The sequence below is a fragment of the Hemiscyllium ocellatum genome, chromosome 5, assembly GCF_020745735.1.
Source record: "Hemiscyllium ocellatum isolate sHemOce1 chromosome 5, sHemOce1.pat.X.cur, whole genome shotgun sequence".
Taxonomy (NCBI): Eukaryota; Metazoa; Chordata; class Chondrichthyes; order Orectolobiformes; family Hemiscylliidae; genus Hemiscyllium; species Hemiscyllium ocellatum.
The window spans coordinates 78,237,879-78,263,018 of record NC_083405.1 but is presented as its reverse complement, the minus strand read 5'-3'; the positions used below and the strand labels follow the sequence as shown (position 1 = coordinate 78,263,018).

The following is a 25,140-nucleotide window of genomic DNA, read 5'->3' as shown; positions in this document are numbered from 1 at the left end:
AATTTGAGCTATCAGGAGAAATTGAATAGGTTGAGGCTGAGGGGTGACCTTACAAAGGTGTATAAAGTCCTGAGGGGCGTGGATTGGGTAAATAGACAAGGTCTTTTTCCCTGGGGTGTGGGAGTCTAGAACTAGAGAGCATAGGTTGAGAGTGAAAGGGTAAAGATATAAAAAGAACCTAAGGAGCAACCTTTTCACGCACAGGGTGATGCATGTATGGAATGAGCTGCCAGAAAAAGTGGTGGAGGCTGGTACAATTACAGCATTTAAAAGGCATCTGGATGTGTATATGAATGGGAAAGGTTTAGAGGAATATGGGCCAAGTGCTGGCAAATGGGACTCGATGAGATTAGGATATCTGGTCGGCATGGATGACTTGGACCGAAGGGTCTGTTTCCGTGCTGTACATCTCTATAACTCTATAATTAGCATGAAATGTTCTTATCGATGTAAGTCACTGCAGCTGCACATTCCATCCCAGCCAGTAGCCTCGATTATACAATTCTGCTATTATTATGCTTATGGAGACTACGTTAATAAAATATTTCTCAAGCTCTCTAACTACTGTCAGCCGTGTTCTGCAGAGGGAGAGTGGCAGCTGTTAGCCATTTTGTGCTACTCCATCATGGGCAACCCTAATAACTGGTAGTATGCCTAAAAGGGAGGGTGGCTGGCACGAACAATGAAAAACAATGCTACATCAGTTTCTAAGTTCTTGGTATCTTTTGAAGTGTTAGATTTTAAACTTGATTGACTTATATCTGTAGCAGTGGCAAAATCTATAGTTATTTTGAGTTTTTGGTGAATGGTTGCTCTCAGATTGTTTTATGACTGGGCCAATGCCTTTAGATAATGAGAGGAGTAGAAGGGAGAGAAAGAGAGAAACCTGTCCAGATTCAGTCTGCTGTTGTGAATGAATCCATGTTCTTTAGTCTGCTGTGCTACTCAAAAGCAGTTGTTAAAATATAAAAAAGTGCATATTCTGGAGCCTAGCTCCATTGTCTTTCCATGCTGACGAACTGCTAGGTGGGCCTTTTATCTTCCAACTTAAAATTATCAAGTTGCTGAATTAAACAGAAGTTAAAATTTCTTGACGCAGGTTCAGTTACCTAATTTTGATGTCTTTAGATAAATTTGGTAATTTTATTGTGGATAGCTTGTTTCTTTGATGTAGGTCAGTCAAAGTTTCGTTAGTTTGTGATCAGGGGACTACTGTAACCATTTTGAGTCCATATTTCTTCCTTTTTAAAAACTATTTTAGTTCATGAAAGCTCTTAGGTATAACAAAAATATGGTTGGAGTTAAAATTTGATAGTCAATATTTGCTACAATCTCAACAATGAAAGTGTTCTCCTTTCAAATATCCTACCTTATATGCACAATCATGAAATGTTCTTAGATTGTTGCTTATATAGTTTAATAATGTTGTAGTTTGCAATTTCGATATGTGTATCATCTTTTAGTCGTAAATCATGTAACTAAACCAGTGCAGATAGAATCTTCAGACAAATTTACTTGTTCCTTTTCTGAACCATCCTGTCAACTCTGCTGCAATACACACCTCATTCTGTGGAAATGAGATGACAGCAGGTTCATGAGAAACTGCAAGCCATTGTTAGTTGGCTGGTTTCTAAAAACTGGGATATGAAGCAGACAGAATAACCGAAAACGTTTTATGGCCCTATAAATAACAAACCTTAAGACAGTGTGTAATGTTTCAAGTTCTTCTTTATGTTGCCAATATAGTTGCTAAATTGCTCTTGTCTTGAGAAAATTGTATTTAGAAATCTAAAAAGTTTAAGCAAATGTGTGATTCTGTTTTTTTTTGGTTCTCTTTATACAGCCTACATGAGCTGAACTAGTTGTATATTGTTCCTCTAAATGGAGTTGAGCAGCCATTGATATAGTAATTGTGACATTAGAAATAAGTTTTTGCTGCCTTCACTCTCTTCCGCTAAATATTAAAATAATTTATTTTTAAATTGATTTTTGAAAAATGAGCAAGTGAAGTATGAAACTGAGTGAGAATGGTTTGTGAGTTTTGAATTGCATATCCAATAGATTTTGTAGATCTTCAGGATTGGCAGTTTTGGGTTTGTTTAATGCAGTCAAACCCAAAAATCATTTTTGCCTCCTGGCACCTGTCAGGACATTGTACAGGTCTTCATTTTGCTGCCACTGATAATCTGCACTAATTTGTTGAAGACAATATTCAAGTGTATTAAGCAGCTGTTTTTTTGCCCACTTGGGAATAGTATTCTGGTGAAGATTACACTAAAGCAAGATTAACAGTACAAAGACTGCATGTGCTGGTTTCCCCACTCGTGCCTCATGGTTTCTGGATAATATTTACTTTGATCTTGGTCTTTTTTGTAACCATTTTCAGGTGTTTGCATAATGTGCGGCTGCAGACTGGAATGATTCCAAGCTACTTTAGCACTGCCGCTTCATAGCGCTAGAGACCCGGGTTCAATTCCCACCTCAGGCAACTGTCTGTGTAGAGTTTGCACATTCTCCCCGTGTCTGCGTGGGTTTCCTCCGGGTGCTCCGGTTTCCTCCCACAGTCCAAAGATGTGCAGGTCAGGTGAATTGGCCAGGCTAAATTGCCGGTAGTGTTAGGTGAAGGGGTAAATGTAGGGGAATGGGTCTGGATGGGTTACTCTTCGGAGGGTCGGTGTGGACTTGTTGGGCTGAAGGGTCTGTTTCCACACTAATCTAATCTAATCTACTTAAGTATGGTTCATTTTTTAACTGGTTTACTGCCAAAAAAAAACAGGAGTTCATTCTTGACCAGTCAGTTGCTGGGTTTCAGCTGAAGCACCAGTAGTTGAAATGTTGTTCAATCACTTCTAAGTCCTGGGACAAGTTGCGGCTGAGATTCACAGAATTGTTTTCATAGGTAGCAAGGACTGGATCATCTGCAAGGGCAAAATTCCAAGAGGAGATGTGAGGCAAGTTACTTGCATAGATGTTAAAGAGGATTGAAGATAAAACCGAGCTTTGAGGATGTACCTTAGATTAGATTTTAGATTACTTATAGTGTGGAAACAGGCCCTTCGGCCCAACAAGACCACACCGACCCGCCGAAGCGCAACCCACCCATACCCCTACATTTACCCCTTACCAAACACTACGGGCAATTTAGCATGGCCAATTCACCTGACCTGCAAATCTTTGGACTGTGGAAGGAAACCGGAGCACCCGGGGGAAACCCACGCAGACACGGGGAGAACGTGCAAACTCCACACAGTCAGTCGCCTGAGGCAGGAATTGAACGCGGGTCTCTGGCGCTGTGAGGCAGCAGTGCTAACCACTGTGCCACCCACGAATGACAAATTAGCAATGACAAATGATAAAAGCTCTGAATGAGCACCAACAGCAATCTGGTGATCCTCTGGGCTTCGTTGTCCTTCAAGCAGTATTCTACCCTGAGGAGGATCCTCATTCTCCATGCAAGTATATTACATTTACTCTGCAAATACAATTTCCAGGACAGCCCTATCTGCAACTGATCATCCTGATCAGACTGTTCACCACTCTTTGTAAATGACCTAAGAAAATTTCTGTTGGATTCAATACAATTTACCTAATTGCAGTTTTGAGACTTGGCTATCCAACCTAGACATAAACTTATAAAGCTGAAAGATATAGTTATGCAAGAAGAGCATTAAATAAGAATTAATATAAAACAAAGAACTATGAATGCTGACAATCTGAATCAACAACAGAAATTCCTGGAGAAATTCAGCAGGTTTGGCAGCATCTGTGAAGAGAAAGCATGCATTAATGTTTTGAGTCTGGTGACCCTGCTTCAGTACTGGTTCTGGTGAAGAGTCACTGGACTTTAAAATTTAACTCTGCTTTCTGTCCCTAGATGCTGCTGCCAAACCTGCTAAGTTTATCTATTGACCTTCTTGCTAAAACTAAATGAACTATTGTGCAGAAGATACTGACTTAGACCAGAAGAACTACTTGGGACAAGATTGAGAACTATAATATGGTACAGTTAGATAACAACCTGTACTGGAACAAATGCAAGTAGCATTATATTATAACTAAATTAAGAATCACTGTTGCGTTAATTTACAAATGAATGTAGTTCAGTGCAAATTGTACTTTATCTTGAATTTAACTTTTGGATTATGAGGAATATGGCCTGGTTTGGCAAATTCTCAATTCCCTTTAGAGAATAGTTAAACAGTGATTAATCATTGTTTCTTTACTAGGTATGCAGGGAAAAGGAAAACCTGCATTTCACACCTCTGAAGCAATTAATCCCTGTGATCTTTGCCAGCCTCCTCTTGATGATAAGTCTAAAGACAAAACTGTAATTAATTTATTGAATTGTGTGTGGCAAAAATTATAAAATGTATCATTTATTTAGCTGAGCAAAAAGTGAAAAAGTGCCATTTCCATGAGTACCAACGCACTCTGGATAAAAAGCAGAGTTAGGTAGCTGTGATTACAATGTAGCAACTACTGTTTTTCTCAATGCGCACATCTGGTGTGCTTTTTCATTCACTTGCTGGCATTTTTTAGTGATTGTGGCATAAATCATTTTGCTAATCAGAAACACAAGTGACTGAAAGTCATTTCTTCTTTGCACAATAGAAAAAACATATGGCTTTCCAGTCATCTCTGGTAAACAAAGCATCCATTGACATGTAGGCTTGCTGTTTTTAATAGGAAAAATTATAGCACGTTGTATTTAGTAACATAAATTTAAAAAGTCAGCTTTTTGCTTTGTGTACACTGTTGTGATTTTTACAAAGAAATTGATACAAGCTAACAGTAAAGATAAAAATTGTCTAGCAATTCCAAATAACAAAAAACATGTACTATTTTTAAGTCTGAGGTTTTAATTAATAATGATATTTAGCAGCAACCTTGTTCCATATTTAACACAGATGTCATTATGTTATGTTTTAAGGCAGCTAATGGAATTTTTTCACATTCAGATGCTTTTAGAAAATAATTTATAACATATTTTATAATTAAATCAATTTGCAGCTGATTATGATACAGTGCTGTACTGCTTTTATTTGTAGCTTTTGAACTTGGTGGTGTTGGAACATTTATGTTTTGTAGAATAGTCGTCAATTTAGTTGGTTGCTTTCTTGCCACTGAATCAGGAAGTTTTAATTTTAAGTCTGCTTCCAGATACTTTTGAGGGGATAATCTAGTTGTCATTTCACTCAGTTACTGTTCGAAATGCTGTCTTTTGAATGAGAAGCTGTGCCTGTTGTTTCAGATGGGCATAAAATAGCTTTTGTCACTATTTTGAAGCAGAGCAGAAAAATACTTCCTTAAATCCTGATCAATATTGATCCCCAAACCTACATCACTAATATAGATGATCTGATGTGAATTTTGAAACCTTGGTGTGTAAAACCTGAATGCCATGTTTCTTAACTTGCAACACCCCAATGTATTTAATTGACTACAAGACACTTTGGGGCATTGAGGTCATGAAAGGTGCTATTTCAATGCAAATCTGTACCTTCTATTCAGTTATGTTTAATTTAGAGGGGCTGAAGATAATTAAGCAAATGTTTTTTAATCCAAAACTTGTTAAAGTATGCCATACTATTTAGTTGCTATTTGCTTATTGTCTTTTGGCTTGTTTCTTCCTGCTGTGCGTTGTTTCAGTCATGATTTGGAGATGCCGGTGTTGGAGTGGGGTGTACAAAGTTAAAAATCACATAACACCAGGTTATAGTCCAACAGGTTTAATTGGAAGCACACTAGCTTTTGGAGCGGCGCTCCGAAAGCTAGTGTGCTTCCAATTAAACCTGTTGGACTATAACCTGGTGTTTGATTTTTAACATTGCTTCAGTCAAGTTGATTGAACAATAATGTGGGGTGATTCTTTGTTTTCACTTTGTTAACATTCTCATGGATAAGATGTGTTGTCAGCTAGAGATTGTGAATGTAATACAACCATCAGCAAGTAGCTTTCTTTCAGATTTTGTGAAGTAAAGAGCATTGAAAGCACTGAAGAAAGAGTTGAGCCTAGAATGCATTCTTGAAGAAGTCATAAGGTTATAAACTTGGATCAAATGTAACCATTTTCTGAAATGTCAGTTATGACTTCAGTCTATTACACATTTGGTTGAATGCTTAGACTACATAATGTAACGAAGATTGTACAAATGGTGTATGGTCATTCTGAGCAGTGCTAACATTGATGCATCTGTGACAGAATAGTGGAAACATGGACAAATAAATTGTTCCCTGGTGATTTTTTGCATTACATGCTGCAAGTGCAAGTTGTGCAGCAATGAGTTGCTCTATTTAAGTGGTGGTATCCTTGAGCTACTAGTTGTGATAGGTGCTAGAAACACCCTCTGAGAATTCTACATTCTTGCTACACTGTGCTTTCATTTTTTTTAAAATGAAGGACCATTGATTTAAGATACTATGTGGTAACTACTGTACATACATGAATAATAGTCAAATTTTTGACTACTTTTAAGGTTAAATTTATGGGGTCGACTATAACGTTGATACTACTTTTGAGGGACTGAAATTCATGCCAGTCACAATTCATACTGTATCATTACCAGAAGCCGAATTGATCTCTAAAACAAATAAAGAATAAAAGAATTATGGTAATTCTGAAAGCCCGGAGTGGAACACAACAGCCAGTGGACTGGAAGACTGGGAGTGGAGCAGAACAACCGGCAGACTGGAAAGCTGAAGTGGAACATGATGGCCAGCACACAGACTCATAAACGTCGATCTGTTATCTGTGGGAAAACTAGGGTCAACTTTTACAGAAGATGTATGGAAAATTCTAGGTTATTTAGCCAAAAATAGAGGGTCGACTTTTACGTGAGATCTAATATTATCGAGCATAAACAGTAGGAGAATTTCTTGACCTCGGCCGATCTAAAATGATAGTCTGTGGAGTCCATGTTGAGTACTTGCATGGCGGTTTCCTTCTGACTGTATGCCACTATATTTCCACAATTGGTAGATCTGTCTCTGCTGGTGGTATAGAATGTACATAGAGATAAGCTTGAGATGAGTGGAATGTTGGCTGATGCCTGTGATTATGTGAGCATGACTGTGGTAGGTTGCTGTTTGACTGCCCTGTTTCAGCTCTAAGATAGCATTTCCAACTTTAGGTCCAGTCTTCGCATATTGCAGAGGAGGCCTTTGCAGACTTGTAGAGAAGAAGATGGTTGCAGAAATAGAAGGAAGGTGGTATGAAAGGTTTCAAACAAGTAGTTCAGAATTGTCACATTAGAGGCATTTAAACATGGTCTATAATCTGGTCCAACTAGATGCCTTCTTGGTGCCCATATTAATCAGTATTGTGTGTTACTGCTATTTCTACTATCTTTTGGAAATCATGGACAACGTAAGCCCATAAAAGATAGGAGTGGGAGTAAGGCCATTCAGCCCATCGAGTCCACTGTGCCATTTAATCATAGCTAATGGGCATTTCAACTCACTTATCCACACGCTTCTCATAGCCCTTAATTCTTTGTGAGATCAAGAATTTATCAATTCCTGCTTTGAAAATATTTAACATTCCATCCTCCACTGTGCTCCATGGCAATGAATTCCACAAGCCCACCACTCTCTGGCTGAAGAAATGTCTCCTTATTTCTGTTCTAAATTGACTCCCTCTAATTCTAAGGCTGTGCCCACTGGTCCTAATCTCCCCACCTAATGGAAACAGCTTCCCAGCGACCACCATTTCTAAGCCATGCATTATCTCGTAAATTTATATTAGATCTCCCCATAACCTTCTAAACTCTACTGTATGCAATCCCAAGATGCTCAGCAGTTCATCATATGTTAGGCCTACCGTTCCAAGGATCATTCGTGTGAATCTCTGTTGGACACGCTTCAGTGCTAGTATGTCCTTCCTGAGGTGTGGGGCCCAAAATTGGACACAGTATTCTAAATGGCGCCGAACTACAGCTTTATAAAGCTGCTTTTACATTCCAACTCTCTTGAGATAACTGACAACATTATATTTGCTTTCTTAATCACTGAGGAGAAAGTGAGGTCTGCAGATGCTGGAGATCAGAGCTGAAAATGTGTTGCTGGAAAAGCTGAAGAAGGGCTTATGCCCGAAACATCGAACCTCCTGTTCCTTGGATGCTGCCTGACCTGCTGCGCTTTTCCAGCAAGACATTTTCAGCTTCTTAATCACTGACTCAACCTGCAGGTTAATCTTAAGGGAAACCTGCACGAGCACTCCCAGATCCCTTTGTACTTCGGCTTTATGAATTTCCTCACTGTTTAGAAAATAGTCCATGCCTGTATTCTTATTTCCAAAGTGTAAGACCTCGCATTTGCTCACGTTGAATTTGTTTAACCATTTCCTGGACCATTCTCATAAACTGTCTAAATCTTTCTGCAGCCTCCCCACCACCTCAGTACTACCTGCCTGTCCGCCTAACTTCGTATCATCAGCAACCTTCACCAGAATGCCCCCGGTCCCTTCATCCAGATCATTAATATTTTAAGTGAACAGCTGCAGCCCCAACGCTGAACCCTGCGAAACACTTGTCACCTGCTGACATTCTGAAAAAAACCTTTTATCCTGACTCTCTGCTTACTGTCAGACAGCCAATCTTCAATCCATGCCAGTAGCTCACGTTGAACACCATGGGCCCTCACCTTACTCAGCAGCCTCCCATGAGGCACCTTACCAAAGGCCTTTTGGAAGTCTAGATAGACCACATCCACTCGGTTTCCCTGGTCTAACCTACTTGTTACCTCTTCAAAGAATTCTAACAGGTTTGTCAGGCACGACCCCCCTTACTAAATCCATGCTGACTTGTTCTAATCCAACCCTGCACTTACAAGAATTTAGAAGTCTCATCATTAACGATGGATTCTAGAATTTTACCAACAACCAAGGTTTGGCTAATCGGCCTATAATTTTCTATGTTTTGTCTTGATCCTTTCTTGAACAAGGGGGTTTCAACAACTATTTTCCAATCGTCTGGGACTTTCCCTGACTCCAGTGAATTTTAAAAGATCACAACCAATGTCTCCGCTGTTTCCTCCGCCACTTCCCTCCGAACTCTAGGGTGTAGCCCATCAGGGCCAGGAGATTTATCAATTTTAGACCCTTTTAGCTTTTCTAGCACTTCTTCTTTTGTAATGGTTACTATGTGCAACTCTGTCCCCGACTCTTCTTTATTGTTGGGATATTACTCATGTCTTCCAATGTGAAAACTGAAGCAAAGTACTCATTAAGCTCTTCAGCTATTTCCTTATCTCCCATCACTAGCCTTCCTGCATCAATTTGGGGCAGCCCAATGTCTACTTTTGCCTCTCATTTGTTCCTTTTAGACTGAAAGAAACTTTTACTATCGTTTCTAATATTACTGGCTAGCTTATCTTCTAGTCATGATTAGAGATATTGGAAATCACAAGATGTCTGAAGTTATCCTTTCTTTCTGCTTCATTCCTAGTCTGCCTCGAGCTAAAACCCACCTGCACGCATCACGCATGCTATTCTGCTGCTTGTCTTTTCATTTAACTCCATACCCCCTACTGCTTCCCGTTTCTCGCAATGGTACAGATCACCCCCCCCCCCCCAACAAAAACTCATGCTGAAGTCACATTAAATCCCACTTTCCCACACCAATGCACTAATCCCTTAGCCATGTGTTTACTTCCCTAACTTTCTTATCCCTAGGTGAAAGTGAGGACTGCAGTTGCTGGAGATCAGAGTCAAGATTAGTGGTGCTGGAAAAACACAGCAGATCAGGTAGCATCCGAGGAGCAGAAAAATCGCCATTTCGGGCAAAAGCTCTTCATCAGGAGTGTGGTTGGGAGCCTCCGGTGTGGAGAGATAGATGGGGTGGGGCAGGGGAGAAGGTAGCTAAGAGTGCAATAGGTAGATGGAGGTGGGAATGAAGATGATAGGTCGGCAAGCACTGAGGAAGCAGATGTGGCTGTGGTAGTGAGTCTGTTTCAGGGCATGGTTGAAGAGCTTCAGGGCAGAGGAGATGACCTGGAGGTTGCATTGAGCGAGAGACTTACTGAGATCTTTGTAGAGAGAGGAGGAGAACTCTGGATCCTCCTACTCCAATATATTTTCAAGCCAGTTGGAGATGAAACCCTAGACTGAGGCAACACACCTTCAACCTTTCTGTCTTCTAATTATAATTTTTTCTCTCATCAGTGTCCTCTCTAACGCCTTTGGACATGTTGTTCTGAAGATTAGTGCCCACGTTTCTTGCCAAACATTGTTTAAGCAAAGTTCTACCTTTTTATCTGGCAGTTAAGGAATGCCCTCATTTCCTTCAATTCTTTCAATGGTCAGGCTGAATTTGTTTCTCCAAGAAAATGCTTGAACATTAGTGGTTCATTATATGTAAATGAGCAAAACCCACAAAAAGTCATATTTTTTTATGACTGGTTAATGCTAATTGACAGATTGGTTCATTTAAAATGAGATGCAGAGATCCCAAACAGTGGTTAATTTGGTAGCGGCCTGGTCATTCAGAAAGGGTTTCAGCATCTTGGGATGGGGGTGGGGAGGTGGTGGGGTGTGGGGAGAGAGTAATCAGCACAAAAAATCAGGGCAGACCTCTGCACCAAATAATTTGGCCCCTCTGCTCAGACCTCTATGACTAGGGATTTGTGCGATTTGAAAAGGCAAGGTCTGATTAAGGATAGTCAACAAGGCTTTCTGTGTGGGAAATCATGTCACAGTAACTTGACTGAGTTTTTTAAGGAAGTAAAGAAAGGATTGATGAGAACAGAGCGGTGGGTGTGGTCTATATGGACTTCAGTCAGGTGTTCGAGAAGATTCCTCATGATAGACACATCAGCAAGGTTAGGTCACGTGGAATACAGGGAGAACCAGCCATTTGGATACAGAACTGGCTCGAAGGTACAGGGCAGAGGTAGATGTTGGAAGGTTGCTTTTCAGACTGGAGGCCTGTGACCAGCGGTGTGCTATAAGGATTGGTGCTGGGTCCACTGCTTTTTGTCATTTATATAAATGATTTGGATGTGAATGTACGAGGTATGGCTAGAAAGTTTGCAGATGACACTAAATTTGGAAGTGTAGTGGATCGCGAAGAAGGTTGCCTCCGGGTACAGTGGGATCTTGATCAGAATACGCTGAGGACTGGCAAACTGAGTTTAATTCAGGTAAATGCGAGGTGCTACATTTCAGAAAGATAAATCGGAACAGGACCTAGCCATGTAATGGATAACATCCTGGGGCATGTTGCTGAACAAAGGGACCTTGGAGTCAGGTTCATAGTTCCTTGGAAGTAGAGTCGCAGGTAGATAGGATAGTGAAGAAGGATTCGGTACGCTTTTCTTTGGTCATTGCGTTGAGTGTAGTTGTTGGGAGATCATTTTGCAGCTATACAGGACGTTACTTCAGCCACTTTTGGAGTGTTGCATGCAATTCTGGTCGCCCTCCTAAAGGAAGGATATGAACTAAAGGGAGAGGCTGAATAAGTTGGGGCTATTTTTCCTGGAGTGTCTGAGGCTGAGGGGTGACCTTAGAGGTTTATAAATCATATGGAGCATGGATATGGGTAAAATATGCAAGAACTTTTCCCTGGGATTGGGGAGTCTAAAACTAGAGAACAAAGGTTTAAGATGAGAGAGGAAAGATATAAAAGGGACCTAAGGGGCAACCTTTTCACGCAAAGGATAATGCATGGATGAAATGAGCTCCAGAGGAAGTGATGGAGGCTGGTACAATTACATCATTTAAAAGACATCTGGATAGGTATATGAACAAGAAGGTTTTGGAGGGATATGGGCCAAATGCTGACCAAATGGGACTAGATTTATATAGGATATCTGGTCGGCAGGGATGCTGTATACTCCATGACTCTGACATCAACAAGCGAGACATGACCATTGGAGACATTGGTATTAACAACTGGGAGACAGTCTCTGTGGCTGATGATCTTACTTTGGAAAGGCAAGTTGGAATACATGAGCAGAAACTGAAAACTCAGTGAGTCGAGAAAAGGGCTCAGAGAAAATAGAAGCCAATATATTGTGCCCACTTCTCAGCCCACTATCCTCTTCCGCAGCAGAGGGTGCCATGCCAGAGTTGAGCTCCTGATCCACATCAAGAGATGCTCAACAAAGTTGGCAAGACCATGGCATAAATCATTGTGAGAAAGCTCTCATGAGGAATTCTGAAGAACAGTGAGTATTATTTTCTCAGTTCCCTGACTAATGTTCATCCTTCTATAGACATCACAGAACTGATAAACTGATCATTGTAACTTTGCTATTTGTGGCGGTTTGCTGTGTGCAAGCAACTATGGTTTCTCCTTTCCAAGAGTGCTTACGTTTCAAAGGTAGCTGAACACAGTGGGATTTGTTGTAGAAGTGAAAGGCAAATCATCTTTTTCCACTTAACTTTGACTCTTTTGCAATGTTATGGGAAAGTAACAAGTAATTTTAAATTGCCCTAAGCATGAGTTGGTAATCTTAACCATTAACTGATTTAGGATATCCATGTAGAATCTAATGAATTGTAGCTGAAACCGAACAAAAAGCTATATACAATGGAGCTTTGCCTGAGCATAGCTAAATAGTGTTATTTTTAAAAATATATACAGTGGTGCCTCGACTTAATCTGTTCCGGGATCCAATTTGCGAACCGAAAAGTTTGCGAACGGAATCAATTTTTCCCATTTGAATTAATGTAATTCCAATTGATCCGTTTCGCCATGTCGTACTGCTCAGCGAGATCAGATACGCGAGCACCATTCTCGTGTTTATCTATTATTTCCTTCTTCTTTTTCACAGTAATATGTTTGGTCTTCTTAACACCACTATCACTACCACTTTTCACTTTCTTCAGAGCCATAATGAGGGCTAATTTAATGCAAAACCCAAAACAAAAGCGTAAGAATGCTTGGACATAGCAACGAACAATGTTCACAGCGCGCGCGCACCAAAGACAAACTGAATGAGATCATGTGGGGCCCAGAGAGCTTTTGCGTTCAAAGCGCACATAGCAAAGCAGAACAATGAAACCACGTGGTCGCACACGGGCATTTTGCATTCGTACCTTCGTTCGTGTCTTGAATTTCGTACGTACGTTGAAGCAAAATTTTACGTACAATCCTGTTCGTAAACCGATTTGTTCGTGAACGGGGTCGTTCGTATGTCGAGGCGCTACTATATCTTGTATACCATAATGTTATGGGGTTGCAATTGGAATTGTAGATTACTGCTCAATATGTCTCCATATTCGTTTTTGCCTTCAAAGGTAGCACATTATTTGTGAGGTGGTATATCAATAGATTTTTAAAATTCCCTTGTTATTTTGAATTAGTTGTATTGGTTTCGGTGTATGTTCTGCAGCAGTCATTTTGATTAGATACCTAAATGTGTAACTGCAAAGTTTGATCAGTTTGTTTTGATTATCTGAATTTTAAGTAAAATTGCAAATTTGAAATGGATTTAAGATGCATAAAGTCTCTGCTAGAGCTTTTACAGTTTGTACTGTTTTGGTGATGATTGAGAATAACCTTAATAAATGCTTGATATGAAAAAGCATCTACACTAAATGATTAATAATTAGCCAGTAACATTATAAGCACTTTAATTACATTTCAGAGAGCTCCGGTAATCACTCATATATTCTACTGAAATTTCAACATCCAACAGTCACATCATGTTGTGGTAATTATACTTCTCAAGTAAAATGGAATGCTAGACATTTCTGGAGAAGGGAGTAGTTCTGTTTTAGATAGCAGAGAGCTAAGTAGATATAGTAAGATGGTCGGAGTCTGGAGCAAAGTAGTATAGTTTAAATTAGGGCTCCTGTATTTAAACAAATATACAAGGAAATTGGAGAGGTGCAGGAATTCTAGTGTAGCTACAATAGGAGATTTAAATACCTGAATATAGATTGGAATGGTAGTAGTGGTGTAAAAGGCAGAATTAGCAATAGCTCCTAAAATATATTCAAGAAGATTCCCAGTCCATTGGGAAAGGAGCCAGTATTGGACCTAGTTCCTTGACATGAGGTGGACGAATTTGATCAAATGTCAAGAGGGGAACATTTAACGGGCAGTAATCATTGTGTCATTATGTTTAGGTTTTCTATGGAAAAGGAATAATTCAGGACAAGAATAATTAACTAGGGGGAAATGAACCTCAGTGGATCTTGCTTAGATAATTGTAGTCAGTTTGTCAATTAAAAAAAATATGGTAACTGAAGATACTTTGAGTATATTCAAAATATATTTCTACAAAGGGAAAGGTATGGCAAACAAATCCAGAGAGCTTTGGATGACAAAAGCGGTAGAGATTAAGATGAAGAAGAAGAAAAAATGTGCTTATCACAGATCTCAGGTAGGCAATAAAGTTGAGAGTCGGGATGAATATAGAAAGTTCAAAAGAAAAGTGGGGAAAAAATACACAAAGCAAAGCGAGAACATGAAATGAGTCTAGCAGCTAATATAAAAGGAAATTTAGAAGTCTAAAATAGGCATATAAAAACAAAAGGGTATTAAAGAGAAGTGGGGACCCTTTTCCAGTAAGTGAACTAACTGAACACATTAATTGTTACTTCAAACAGGCTTAATTCAGGTTACACTTTAATATCTTGACATGTTTGTTAGGCTAACTTTATTGAGTGGAAAAAAGCTTGAAATTGGCAGAGCAACTCCTGATTAATTTTAAAAGAAGCAACAGATGTGAGTTTGTTCCCACATAAATTAAATTATACAAGTATGTAATTGTGCATTCTTGGAACAGTATAGGATATGGATTCCAAATTAAGAGTCCATATATATTATTAAGAATTCTGCATATGCATGGAAATTAATAGTGATGGTGTCACTAATGTGACCTAATAAAGGAGTTAGTAAGCATGGAATAGGAGCTTCTGAAAATCAAAAAGCAGCCTGTGAAATTTGCAAAGTGATTATCAAGAAGAACTCTTGTAGAGAAAACAAGCTCTCATTTTATCCCCCGGTGAAATTCCTAGTGAGAGTTTTCAAAGAGAATTTGCAGATCCTAGAGAGCAATTTTCATGCTTGCTCTTTGCCTGCTGATATAACTTTGATGTCTTTAAGAAAATGTTTTTAAAAAAGTCATTCTTTCAATGACAGACAATCTTGATTATAACATAATGCGGAAGTGTTTAATTTTCAGTTTTCTGTAAATCTTCACTACTTAGCTTATTTCAGTAACCTGCTGCACTGAAATCAGTTGTACATGCTACGAGATGATTACCTTTCTAAGCCTGGAGACCAATAATCAGACTGTAAAAGTCTCTGTGCATAGCTGAATCTCCACACAATGTGAGGAAAGTAGTTTTGGGCTATATACTGACAGCAGATGTTGTGGAAGTGCATTTTTTGCTGTGGCAATGTAGTCTAATAGATGTTTTTATTTCAATACATAGAATGTCTTGTGGCCGCTTCTATCACTGAACTAAGTAATGCTTATATGCAGTTTACATTTGTCAAATGGTAGGTTTATCTAACAGAATTGTGTGGTCAAATGACCAGATTACTAAATTTCATTAAATGAAGCATACTTAACTTATCCATCTTCATATTTGCATTTAAGTATAGTATTTTCATTGTAGAATTGAGAGTTAAATTTAATGTAGTTATGTTAGCCAAATTCTAATTCTGCAATTGTGTATGTGCTACTAAGTTGTACCTCAGCAGTTTTTTTTAATATAAAAACATTGGACCTGTAACAATAGGGGAAACCATCTTATTTGTAAAGCACCTTTTAACATTCTCAACAATTTGAATTAATTACAGTACTTTTGAAATATAGTCAGTGCCATTTGCAGGTAAATATGGCAGCCAATTAGTTCATATCAAGGTCCCATAGATGACAACGAGATAAATGAGCATTTTATCTGCTTTGTTGACTTTGCTTGAGGGATGAGGTATTTTTACTCTACAATGACAGAATTATACACCAAGTTTTTTACTGTTAATATTATTTATTTATGAACCAAGTCAGTTAATCAACATAAATCATTAAAACTTAGGATAGTTGTTTAATCGTTACTTTTGCCATATAATTTTATTCTTCAAATCATTTTATTGGTTTTATCAACTGTACCAAGTGTTGCAAGAATGATCAATGGAATACAAACTGCATTCTAATTATAATGCTGTAAAAACAATCATACAGTTGATGTAGTGAACTATACCATGTCATTTATTTGTTTTACAAGAGCTATGGTAAGCCAAGCTGCTTAGTGATTTTGAATAGGAAGTGTTTGGCGCACTCACTTGTAGTTATTTTCACCTTACCAAAACAATCATCATCATGAGAGTTGCTGTTTCCATTATTTATAGTTTCTGCCAGTTTATTGCAGAGGGCTCTGAACCACTAAAACATGGATGTGTTATAGGTATCATAAAGCTGAGTATTAACTCCTGAGAAGGTGGCTTTCACAGCTAAATGAAAGTGCTTACCTCTGACGAAAATGCTTGAGCTCGCGCAATGTACTCAAATAAATAAAATTTACTCTAATACCTGAAAGCATCAGTGAAATAGTTAATAAGTGATTTTTACAAGCAAACATGCTTATCAAAGAAATTAACACATTGATTGCCAAAATGAATTTAATGCAAATGTTTTAGTTGAATAAATCAAGAGCTTTGCAATTCATTAAACATTTTATTCACTAACCGATAGTTGACATTAGAAAAATACAGCAGTGGGATATGTAGTGAAAATTTCATTGTCGTCAACATTTCAATCTTTTATCAATTAAGTTGCCTTAATTGTACTGGTATTTGTTTACAGTAAGTGGCAAAGGGGAACTGATACTGATGATAATTCTATTCGTATTGTACTGTAATTTGAGTTGATAAACATATTTACTGTCTTAGATTTGATGTTTTATTTATACCATTTATTACTTTAAAATATTTGGAATTTTGAATGCTTGATGCTTTGATGAAATTTCCTGCAATGTGATTCCTTCATTTCTGGTGCTGCCAAATTTTTGTGTTGAACCTCAATAAAAGCCATATCCATAAGACTGGAACTGTTGACTGCTTAAATTTAATCTCTTCTACTTGAATGAGTTCTAAAGAAATCTGGTTGCTAGTGAATAATTGAGTATATGATTAACACAGTACAATACACAGCAATAGGGAAGTTTCTCTGGCATGCAACTCTTGTATTGAAAATGGCTTCACATATTTGTATTAATGTATTCAAGGCTGTAGAAGGAAAGTTAATTTTCCAGCTTAAATATTTAATTCAAGCTTAAAATTTAGCCTGTAATTAGAGTTCCCAAATGGCAAGAACATGGGGTATTTGTCCATTTTAATTAGATTGTTGTTTACCTATTAATTATATAGCATATCTTGTCATATAGTTTTGATGATAACAGATGGTGCTAGGAGTTAGTGAAGGTTTCAACAAAATAAAAATACACATGATTTATTAAGTTGCACTTTATTATTGACTGGTTTAGTCTAAATAGATAATGCCGTTTAAAAAATTTCTTTAAATTAATTTCAGTTGATAGCATAAGAATCCTGCGTTTTTCATTGTGCTCATTGTTATTTAAGATATATTAAATATAATAATATATATTATTAACTGTTATACCCTTTCAGAGGTATGTTTTTAAAGTATTACCCAGATTTTAATAGTGAGCATTTTAGATTGAGATAAGCAGGACCATGGTCTTCAAAAATGTCAAAGACCAGATGCTGGAAATCGGAAATGAAAATAGAAACCCTTCTTGGGTTTTGAAGATGGATCACTGGACCGAAAGCATTAACTGTCCTTTCTCTCCACAAGTGCTGCAAACCCACTGTGTTTTTTCAGCAATTTCTGTTTTTGTTTCTGAGGATCATATTATTATTATTTTATATAATCTGGTATTAAGTACCTCAACCAGTTGACTGCTGGAAATTCCTGGAAGAATAAGGGTTTTATTGGATAGAAGTGCGTCAAAGGGTGTGATTGAAAGATTGGTAGCTGTAGAAATATTTAGGGAAGATGTTGGAATAAAAATATTGTCATTGGACTAGTTATTGGCCGAACCTAATACTCCGAGGACAAAGATTCAAATCTTGCTAAGATATTTGGTGAATTTAAATTTCAGTTAGTAAAATCTGGAAATGAAAGCATTTTTTTGTAATGTGACTTTGAAACTATCATAAATTGTAAAAATTGTCTTGTTTGCTCATGTCCCTTTAGGGAAGGAAATTTGTCATTTTTATCTGATCTGGCCTACATGTGATGCCAACCTAATATGGTTGATTCATAACTGTTCTCTGAATTTCAAATCACTTAGTTTAAAGACATTCAAGGGTGGTCAAGATGTGCTGGCCTTGCCAGCAAAACCTGCCATCCCTTGAAAGAATAAAGAAAAAGTTGTCATGATGAACAGAGAGTCAAATGCTAAATAGTTTGAAATTTCAGAGTATAGTTTTAAAGAAAACAGAGTATTTTCTTCAGGGGCAGTCAACAAAGGAAGTTGAATTGAGCCATAGAAATGTAATGGCACAAAAAAGAGGCTTTTCAGCCAATTGTGTCAGCGTTGGATGAGATGAGGAGCAATTTCTTCACGTAGAAGGTGGTGAGCTTGTAGAATTATCTTCCATAGAAAGCAGTTGAGGCCAAAATATTGAATTTTTTTTTCAAGAAGGTGTTGGATGCAGTTCTTCAGACTAGAGAGATCAAAGGGTCTGTCTGAGGAGAAAGCAGGAACAGGATTTTGAGTTGGATGAGTTATAGAGTTGACTCAAATGACTAACTCCTTTTCCCATTTGCTATGCTTCAATACTGGCCAGTGCGACCCTGATAAAGCACAGCAGGTCAGGCAGCATCCGATGAGCAGGATAGTCAATGTTTCAGGCTCAAGCTGTTATCATGAATGGGCAACACAGAGTTTGAGACAGTAAAGATCTCTGAAAATTCTATATCCAAGAATGTTGAACTGCCATCTTGCCCCTCGAGAGCAAAGTTTCTGTTGTAGCAATGATATCATATTGCTTTGTTACTATTTGTTCCTTTTGGTCATCATCTTTATTTGATGGACTCTTTGTGTTTATGAATGCACCTTTTTAACACTGTCAAATTCCTGTGCTATACATTTCACACCCTCTGCTTTTTGTTTTCAAAGTCACTCACTCAATTTTTTGCACCTGTTGCCTGCTCTGAATATACTCTCAAGTTTAAATCTCCTTGCCAGCCTCCATTAAGCCATTCCCAACAACACCAACGGATGCCCACATAAGGGATTTGTCCAGTTCAACACAGGTATCAATTGTCTGGCTTGTACAGATCTCACCTTCCTCAGAACTGTGTTTCCAATCCCCAGAATCTGATGCCTGTCCTCCGAGACCAACTTTCTAGCCATGTGTCCAGTTGCTCAAATCACCTATCACTAGCAAATGGGACTGGGAGCAATCCTGAGACAACTGTTTTAGAGAGCCTGCCTTTCAATTTCCCACCTAGCTCTTTTAGGACCACATTTCCATTCCTACTGAAATCACTGGTAACAACATGGATTCAGACTTCTGGTTGATCATTCTCGCCTAGAAGAATATTACTCAACTGCTCAGTGGCCTCATATTCCCTTCCAAAAAGAAACCACATACCATCCACAGTTGCTTCAATGGGCACTTGGAAGGGAGATGTGGATTAATCTAATTCACTGGAAGATCATTGGGTTCCTACTGGGAGAGATAAATGAGGTGAGGCTTGGTATGAAATCATGAGGGGGCATGGATAGGGTAAATAGATACAGTCTTTTCCCTGGAGTGGGGGAGTCCAGAACTAGAGGGCATAGGTTTGAGGTGAGAGGGGACAGGTTTAAAAGGGACCAAAGGAACAACTTTTTCACGCAGAGGGTGATGCGTGTCAAAATATGTGATGCTGGAAAAACACAGCTGGTTAGGCAGCATCTGAGGAGCAGGAGAATTGACGTTTTGAGCATCAGGAATGAGAGGGTGGCTGAGAGATAAATGGGAGGGAGGCGGGGCTGGGAGGAAAGTAGCTAGGAATGCGATAGGCAGATGAAGGTGGGGGAAAGGTTATAGATCGGAGAGGAGTTTGGCGCGGATAGGTAGGAGGGAAGATAGATAGGTAGGATAGTTCAAGAGGGTGGTGCCGAGTTGGAAGGTTGGATCTGGGTTAAAGTGGGGTGATGGGAAATGAGGAAACTGGTGAAATCCACATTGATCCTGCGTGGTTGGAAGGTCCCAAGGCGGAAGGTGAGGAGTTCTTCCTGCTGGTGTCAGGTGGCTAGAGTTTGGCGGTGGAGGTAGCCCAGGACTTGCATGTCCTTATTGGAGAGGGAGGAGGACTTGAAGTGTTCAGCCACAGGGCAGTGGGGTTGTTTAGTGTATGTGTCCCAGAGATGTTCTCTGAAACATTCTGCACATTGGCATCATAGAATGAGCTACCAAAAGAAGTAGTGCAATTACAATATTTAAAAAGCATCTGGATGTGTATATAAATAGGAAGGGTTTTGAGGAATGTGGACCAAATGCTGGCAAATGGAACTAGATTGATTTAGGATATTTGATTGGCATGGATAAGTTAGACCAAATGGTCAGTTCCCATACACTATATTTCTATGACTCTATGATTGGTCCTTGCATATGCGTTAATTGGCATTAATGGGAGAGGATAGAATAGAAATGCTGTGTGTGTTCTTTCATGGTTCCTCTCAAAGACAGGAACACAAACTGAAAAAGGCACATGGATTTTAACAAAAAAGTGTGTGTAGTTTAAAAATAATGAAGATTTATATATATAAACAGAATGAGAACCAGAGTAATGTAGCACAGAAGAGACTTCATTCCATCATACTTCTGCTGGCTCTTTGATGGAGCTATCCAATTAGACCCGATTCTTTCTCTGCAATCATCCATTTTACCCCTTTTACCTTCTTTTGTGAAATTTTGTGTGAAAAGTTATTATTGAATCATCTTCAACTACCCTATAAAGCAGTGTTCCAGTTCAAATCTCACTATATATGAAATAAAAAGTCTATTCATGGTCTATTTTTTGTTAGTCACCTTAAATCTTTTTCCCGTTTCTTAACCCTTCTGCTGCAGCCTGTTTTTCATGTTTACTTTGCCAGAAGCATTTATGATATTGAGCAGGATTGTCAACTTCCTCTATCCTGCTTTGCCCTCACAAGAGCACCTGACATTTTCCAGTCTGAGTAATTACACTTGTCATTCATGGTATCACTGGAATAAATCTCCTTTTGGCCTTTCTGAGGCCTTGATACCCAGAATTGAGCACTACTTCAGTTACATAACTTTTGTATCCCAGTCTTCTTTTTATTTCTTTATTCATTCACAGGATGAGGGCATCACTGGCCATGTGGTATTTATCGCTCCCCTCGAATTGTCCAAAGAGCAGTTCAGAGTCAGTCACATTGCTGGTGACTGGTGCCACACATAGGCCATACTGGGTAAGGACGGCAGATTTCCTTCCCTAAAGGACATCAGTGAACCAGACGTTTTTTTTCGACAATCAGTAATGGATTCATGGTCATCATTTGACTCTTAATTCCAAATATTTATTGAGTTCAAATTCCATCATCTGCTGCATCAGGATTCGAACCTTGGTCAGAACATTGTCTAGGTCTCTATGTTAACATTCCAACCGTAATACCACAAGGAATTTGCCTCCCCTTTTGTTTATAAAGTGTAAACTTTTTTAGCAATATTTTTTCAACTTGGCTTGCTTCCATCAAAGATTTGAAAACATATACACTCAGGACTTTCTTTTCTCTATCCCCTGTAAAATTTTATCATTTAGTTTCTATTGTATCGACTAAAATGACTCACTTCATATAAGGTTCTTATGGATCATATGCAATGATTCCTGCTGATAGTAATATTGAGCAAGTCAGCTGTCCAAAAATAAAAGCCACCTTTTTAAACCACAAGTTATATTTTTCTTTTGGTTAACATTGAACCTCTTGAAAATTAAAAAAATACATGGTTTCAAGGTTTGTGCAACGATTTGTAACTTGGATGCTGATTGCATTTGTGGGTATGTTCACCGAGCTGTGAATTTGGTTTGCAGTTTTATCCCTTTTCGAGGTGACATTATCAGTGCTATGGAGCCTCCTATACTGCATTGGTTGGAATTTATTTGGTTTCGTTCCCGCTGCTTCCAATTGCCAGATCCAGTAGTAGTTTGCAGTGGTCAGTTTGTAGGATTTAGGTCAAGTGTTTATTAATTGAGTTCATGGATGAGTACCAAGCTTTTAGGAATTCTCTGGCTGGCGTCTGTTTGGCTTATCCTACTCATGCTGTGTTGTCCCAGTTGAATTTGTGGTCCTTGTTGTCTGTGTGTATTAATACTAAGGATAGCTAATTATGGCGTTTAGTAGCTAGTTGATGTTCATAAATGTGGATTGCTGTTTGTCTGCTTTTTTGTTCTATATAGAGTCTGTGCAGATTGCACAGAATCTTGTACACCACATTTGTCCTGCCCATGATGGGTATTGGATCTTTTGTTCTGGTGAGTTGTGTCTGAGCGTGGCTATAGGTTTATATGCTACCATAAATCCGAATGGTTGAATGGGTCTGGCTGTCAGCTCTGAGATGTATTTTTTATATAAGGTAGAGTGGTTAGTGTGTGGGGTCATGGTCTGTCCTTGGTGTATTGTTTGTCCATCAGGCATTTGCAGATGAAGTTGCAGAGCTGTCCATTCTTGGTAAAGACTTTGTAAAAGTCATCATCTTGTCTTCAGAGTTCAGGAGTGCTGCAGTGTGTTGTAGCCCTTCTGAACAGATTCCTAATGCTGTTTCTCTTGTGTGTGCTTGGGAGGTTACTATTATAGTTCAGATCTGGTCAATGTGTGTGGGTTTTCTGTACACTTTTGTTGTGCATACCCATTGTGTTCTTTCCAACATCACATTCAGGAATGGGAATTGTTTGTTAATTTTCTCCTTTCTCTTAAATTTGATCCCTGTGAGCATGGTGTTAATAAGCCAGTGTGTGCTTTCAATTTTTGTTGTTGTAATTATTACAAAAGTGTCGTCTGCACATCTGATCTAAAGTTTGAGTCAGATTTATGGGAGGGCTGTTTGTTCTAATCTTTGCAGCACTGCTTCAGCTATGAGCCCAGAGATGGGTGAGCTCATAGGTGTCCTATTGATTTGTTCGTGTATCTGGCCATTGAGTATGAAGCACATCATCAAGCATAGGTCCAGTAGTTTGAGTATGCAGTCCTTATTGATTGGTTCCCTGTTGTGTTCATCTGCTGTGTTTGTCCAGGAAATTGGCTATTGCCTATTTGCCTAAGGTTATGCCATCGCTTCGCCCTCATCTATGTTTATGTTCTTGATATTGTTTAAGAATTTCTGTGATGATTTAATGGAGTGTTTGGATCTGCTGATTAGATGTTTGAGTTTTTATTGAAGTTCTTCAGCCAGTTTTTGTGGTGGAGTTCCTGGAAGTGCCACAGTGGGTCTAAGTGGTATGCCAGGTTTTGTGTACCTTAGGTATTTTGTAAAATTGTGGGGTGTTGGTGCTTCTGGTTTCATTTTTGTAGGTCTTGATTATCAGTCCATTTTTGTGTAGATTTGTAGTATGGTTTTTATTCTATTGGTTAACTGTGGCATGAGGTCACATTCCCTCTTGAGCAGGTATTGGTGTCTGCAAGTAGTTCTGCAAGTATATATTCCATTTTGTTCATGATTACTGTCATTCTGCCTTTATCCATTGGTACTATGATTACGTTTTTGTCCTCTTTGAATATTTTTAGGGCTTCTGTCTCCTTTGTGTTAAGGTTGTCCATTTGTGTTTTCTTTATTAGTAAGGGTACAATAGTTTATTTGACCATTTGCTGTGTCTTTTAAGTTAATCCGTTTGTTCTGAGCATACATTATAATGCAGCTAGGAAGTCTGTTTTTTCTGTACCCTTGTGGTTGTAGTTGAATCTCTTAACTAGTACTGCTTTTTCTGTGTTTGTGAGCTGTCTGTTGGAGAGGTTGTCTTGTAGTGCCATTCTTTTTTTGTTTGTGATTCTATTCTGTCCTATTGTGATGGCCTGTTCGATTGTTACAGTCAAACGCTTTTTGATGTGCAGTTTTATGTCTGTACCGGTGTAGTCTATTGTGTGTGTCCCTAATCATGACCTGGATCATCCTGAGGCCGTTTTTTTCTGGTTGTTTCTCTGGCTCGTGGGTTGTTGATTGGCAGTCAGCACCTGACACTCAGTGAATGTGCCCACAACAACTGCAACTGGCACCCAAGCTACAAATCTTTACACAAATTTTGAACACATATGGGTGAGAAATGCTAAAACAAGCAAGGAAAGTGGGAATCCTGTACCAACCGTCTAAGCACTACCTACGAACAACTTCAATTCCTACATGAATGTCGAAGGAATCTAATACTACCACACTGTGTCAGGCACAGACCCATCTATCAACAACCCACAAGTCAGAGAAACAGCCAGACAAAATGGCCTCAGGCTGTTCCAGGTTATGATGTGAACCTTTAAGAATAGCTAATGAGCTAATGTGAAAGGAGCTATGTCATAATGACATCAACTCACATGAGCCTGGAACTTGGGTCCATAGGTTGCAGAGATCACCCAGTCACAGAATTGTTAGTGTAGTGGGTGATAATTTGAACCATTGTGTCAGCGCCAACTCTCCAAATGAGCGAAAAAACCCAAAGAGTTCTGGATGTTGGAAATCAGAAACAGAACAGAAATTCCTCGCAAAACTCAGTCACCTCTGGCAGCAGCAGTGGAGAGAAAGCAGAATTAACATTTCTGTTTCAGTGACCCAAAAGAAGGGTCACTGGTTCCCAAAATGTTAATTCTTTGTTCCATACCTCCTCCTCCTCCCTCCATATTGTTCTTTCTCAGACTATCATCTAATTCCCTTTTGAATGTCGCAGTGGTACATGCCTCCAATGCATTCTCCGACCGTGCAATCTGGACTCTAAGCATCTGCATGAGAAGTTTTTCCTTTTTGGCTTTTCTTATTTTACTATAAATATATTATCTTGTTTTCAAACCTACAAAAGCTTTCTATTCTGTCCTTTGATTTGAATACGTCTATCAGGTTTTTCTTTTGGCCGCCTTTCAGTCAAGAAAAGTAGGATCAATTTCTCCAATCTGTCTTCAGACTGAAATTCCTCCACCCTGCAAGCTGTCTCATAACTTCTCCACTGCCT

The 25,140-nt window shown here is 38.8% G+C and overlaps 1 protein-coding gene across 12 annotated transcripts in view; it reads left to right on the top strand.

Moving 5' to 3' along the window:
- The window catches only part of tbc1d5 (TBC1 domain family, member 5), a 518,645-nt gene that overhangs the window by 119,599 nt on the left and 373,906 nt on the right, over positions 1-25,140 (top strand). Inside the window, exon 1 of one of the 12 annotated variants that reach the window (XM_060824885.1) lies at positions 12,147-12,162. The exons of the other annotated variants lie outside the window; for them this stretch is intronic. The gene's annotated coding sequence lies outside the window, so the exon portion shown is untranslated. Of the gene's footprint in view, positions 1-12,146; positions 12,163-25,140 lie in introns of those variants that run through there. 12 annotated transcript variants of the gene reach the window in all.